This window comes from Macaca nemestrina, chromosome 15, assembly GCF_043159975.1.
Source record: "Macaca nemestrina isolate mMacNem1 chromosome 15, mMacNem.hap1, whole genome shotgun sequence".
Classification (NCBI taxonomy): domain Eukaryota; kingdom Metazoa; phylum Chordata; class Mammalia; order Primates; family Cercopithecidae; genus Macaca; species Macaca nemestrina.
Genome location: NC_092139.1, coordinates 84,264,932 through 84,269,445, shown reverse-complemented (window position 1 = coordinate 84,269,445; position 4,514 = coordinate 84,264,932).

The window sequence follows — 4,514 nt, the reverse complement described above, 5'->3', positions numbered from 1 at the left end:
ATAAAGATGTGTTAAGTAACAGCAGGGCAAGGGGTCTGCTTACAATGTAAGCCACAGAGCCCGAGTTTGTTAGTGTTTATTCAGCATTGCCCAAAGATAGAGCTGGGGTTGCAGAATATGTGCTCCGTGCATCTGGCAGGATGGGAAGACATCTAGAACAGTACAGGGTAGACATGAGTGCCCTTGTTTCTGGAAGTGCAAACTCTTTAACATGGCAAGCCTTAGCTGTGAGATTTCTCCTTAGAGGATGGTTCTTACCTTTTTCTGGCTTATGAACCCAGAGAATCTAATAGACTTACCACATCCACACACAGTCTTTGATTCAATAATCATGTTGGAATCTCCCGAAGTGCACCTTTTGTCATCTTTCTCTGAAACAAACAGACAAACCAACCAAACCAACTAAAACAACAGCAAAACCCAGCCCATTTCTGGTTCTTGCCTTGGATGGGCTGCAATGGTCTTATGGCATTCAGTCCACAATGGAGGAAGGATGAAAGCAAGGCAGGCCCATGTGGGGAACACTGTTGAATTAGGCTGAGGAAGGATGAAAGCAAGGCAGGCCCATGTGGGGAACACTGTTGAATTAGGCTGAGAACTCCTAAAGATTAATAACGCTAAGTATGACACAGTCCTGATCACCAAGATATTAGTTGTCTTTTGCTGTGTAATGAATTACCCCAAAGTGTAATGACTTAAAACAACAAACCTTCATTATCTCCCTGTTTCTGAGGGTTAGGAATTCAGGAGTGACTTAGCTGGGTGGTTTTGCCTCAGGGTGGTTCATGAGGTTTTGGTCAAGGGGTCTGCCAGGAATGGAGGTTCCACCTCCAAGCTTATCTCTCCTGACTACTGGTAGGATGCCTCAGATCCTCACCATGTGGGCCTTTCTACAGGGCTGCTTGAATGGCCTCACCACATGACATCTCTGCCATGCGTCTAGCTTTCCTAGAATGAGTAATCCAAATGAGGGCAAGGTGGAGGTCACCGTATCTTTTATGATCTAGCCTTGGAAATCAACTACACTCACTTCTGTCCCATGTTATTTATTAAGAAGTCAGTGAAGCCCAGCCCACACTCAATGGGAGGGGAATTAGAATGAGACTCCAGCTTTTTTTTTTTTTTTTTTTTTGAGACAGAGTCTCACTCTGTTGCTCAGGCTGGAGTATAGTGGCACACAATCTTGGCTCACTGCAACCTCTGCCTCCTGAGTTCAAGCGATCCTCCCACCTTAGCCTCCTAGAGTAGCTGGGACTACAGGTGTGTGTCACCATGACTGGCTAATTTTTTTTTTTTTTTTCTATATACTTTTTGTGGAGACAGGGTTTTGCCCTGTTGCCCAGGCTGGTCTGGAATTCCTGGGCTCAAGTGATCCACCTGCGTTGGCCTCCCAATTGTTGGGATTACAGGCATGAACCACCACACCCACCCAACTCCAGCTTTTTTTTTTGGAGACAGAGTCCACTCTGTCGCTCAGGCTACAGTGCAGTGGCTCAATCTCAGCTCACTGCAACCTCTGCCTCCTATGTTCAAGTGATTCTCCTTCCTTAGCCTCCCGAGTAGCTGGGATTACAGGCACACACCACCATGCCTGGCTAATTTTTGTATTTTTAGTAGAAACAGTTTCACCATGTTGGCCAGGCTGGTCTCAAACTCCTGACCTCAGATGATCCACCCACCTTGGCCCCCCAAAGTGCCGGCATTACAGGCATGAGCCACTGTGCCTGGCCTTTTTTTCTTTCTTTCTTTCTTTTTGAGATCGAGTCTTACTCTGTTGCCCAGGCTGGAGTACAGTGGTGCGATCTCAGCTCACTGCAACCTTCACCTCCCAAGTTCAAGCAATCCTCCGGCCCAGCCTCCCGAGTAGCTGGGATTACAGGCACATGACCAGCTAATTTTTGTATTTTTAGTAGAGACAGGGTTTCACCATGTTGGCCAGGCTGGTCTTGAACTCCTGACCTCAGGTGATCCACCTACCTTGGCCTCCCAAAGTGCTGGGATTGCAGGTGTGAGCCACCGCGCTTGGCTAAACTTTTAAGGAGCCGATTGTCAAAAAAACTGTGGGCATATTTAAAAGACATCATACCAAGAAATTTCTAATGACTAAATCAGTTTCTAGGTAGTTTAATAGAAGGAAGGGATTAGGAACATTGCAATCCTAGAGGGCTATGTCCCCTGGCAGGATTTAAGGGTTGGGCTATTGTGAGTTTGACTGACTTAAGTTAGTCTTCTAAATTCTGATCAACTGTAGTTGAACTGAATTAAGATCTTGCCCTTCAAAGCTGAGGACTAAAGGACACCACTAACTTATTCTTATATTATTATTATTATTTTTTCGAGGTGGAGTCTCACTCCGTCATCCAGGCTGGAGTGCACTGGCGCCATCTCGGCTCACTGCAACTTCTGCTGCCCGGGTTCAAGCGATTCTCCTGCTTCAACCTCCTGAGTAGCTGGGATTTAAGGTGCCTGCCACCGCGCTTGGCTAGTTTTTTGTTTTTTTGTTTTGTTTTGTTTTGTTTTTGAGACGGAGTCTCGCTGTCGCCCAGGCTGGAGTGAGTGAAGTGGCAGGATCTCAGCTCACTGCAAGCTCCGCCTCCCGGGTTTACGCCATTCTCCTGCCTCAGCCTCCCGAGTAGCTGGGACTACAGGCGCCCACCACCTCGCCCGGCTAGTTTTTTGTATTTTTTTTTTTTTTTTTTTTTGAGACGGAGTCTTGCTCTGTCGCCCAGGCTGGAGTGCAGTGGCGCGAGCTCGGCTCACTGCAAGCTCCGCCTCCCGGCTTCACGCCGTTCTCCTGCCTCAGCCTCCCCGAGTAGCTGGGACTACGGGCGCCCGCCGCCACGCCCTGCTATTTTTTTTGTATTTTTAGTAGAGACGGGGTTTCACCGTGTTAGCCAGGATGGTCTCGCTCTCCTGACCTCGTGATCCGCCCGCCTGGGCCTCCCAAAGTGCTGGGATTACAGGCTTGAGCCACTGCGCCCGGCTGTATTTTTTTTTTTTTTTTTTTTGAGACGGAGTCCCGCTCTGTCACCCAGGCTGGCATGCTGGCATGCAGTAGCGCGATCTCGGCTCACCGCAATCTTCACCTCCTGGGCTCCAGCGATTCTCCTGCCTCAGCCTCCCAAATAGCTGGGATTACAGGCATGTGCCACCACGCCCGGTTAATTTTGTAGTTTTAGTAGAGACAAGGTTTCTCCACGTTGATCAGGCTGGTCTCGAACGCCTGACCTCAGGTGAGCTGCCTGCCCCGGCCTCCCAAAGTGCTGGGATTACAGGCGTGAGCCACCATGCCTGGCCAATTTTTTGTATTTTTAGTAGAGACGGGGTTTCACTATGTTGGCCAGGCTGGTCTTGAACTCCTGACATCATGATCCACCCGCCTCAGCCTCCCAAAGTGCTGGGATTACAGGTGTGAGCCACCGTGCCTGGCCCTATTTTATTATTTTTAAAATAGAGAAGGGGTCTCCCTATGTTGCCCAGGGGTGATCTGGAACTCCTGGATTCAAGCGTTCCTCCCACCTTGACCTTCCAAAGTGCTGGGATTACAGGGGTGAGCCACGGCACCCTGGCCTGCTAACTTGTGGGGTAGTGCAGTCTCTGTCCATACCCTCAACTCCCTGCCTCTCTGCTAGTCCTAAATACATTGTAGGCTCCCGCGTTTTTAGTGTAGCTATACCTATGCACGGGCCAAAGAATCTGAGGGCATCCTACACATTTCAAAGGGTGGGAATGGAGACTTCTCTTTCTCCAGCAGAATCTCCCCTCATGACCGGGGACTACCAGATCCAGCTCTGCTAGGGGCCTCCATGGACGGAGTCGGCTTCCTCTCTCAGTGACCGAAGTCCATTCTTTGCTCATTCACCCTTGTGTCTACTGCGGGATCCGCGCAGCGGACACAGTTGTGTTTCCTAAGTATTTGCTGATTTAGTCATCCGGCCCTCTCTGGAGTAGTTATTTTGTATCGTGTCTTACATTCCTGCCTCTACCTCTCCGCAGTGCGCGCGTGGGGGCGGGCTCAGGTGCGCAGTCTCCCTATGCGCGGGGAGGGCGTCAGCGGGTTTGCACACTTAAAGACTTAACAATTGGCGCGCGACGACCGTCCCTTGACTGACACGGGCCCAGAGGGCCTGAACACCACTAAGGGTCTTCCCCAGCGACAGGTCCCTGAAGTCAAGGTTGAGACTCCCGGCCCAGACAGTCCGCGAAGCTGAGGGAGGTCGGTCTGGGGCCTGCCGCGCGTGTTCCCGGGATCCGCAGGCGCGGGGCGACAGTGCAGGCGCCCCCGCCCAGGCCGTGCCCACCGTGCGCCGCGGCCCGCTCACCGCGATCTCGGTCTAGGAAGCGGCGGGACCTCGCACTTCTTCCTTACAACGTAGCCCCTGTGTGGCCAGAGGGTCGAGTTCCGTAGGCGCCGACTGGCTCCGCGCGCTTACAGGACTACAACTCCCGTGATGCCGCGCGCGCCGACCGCTGATTGGCTGCGCGGCGGGCGGACTCGCGGGCGGGCGGTACGT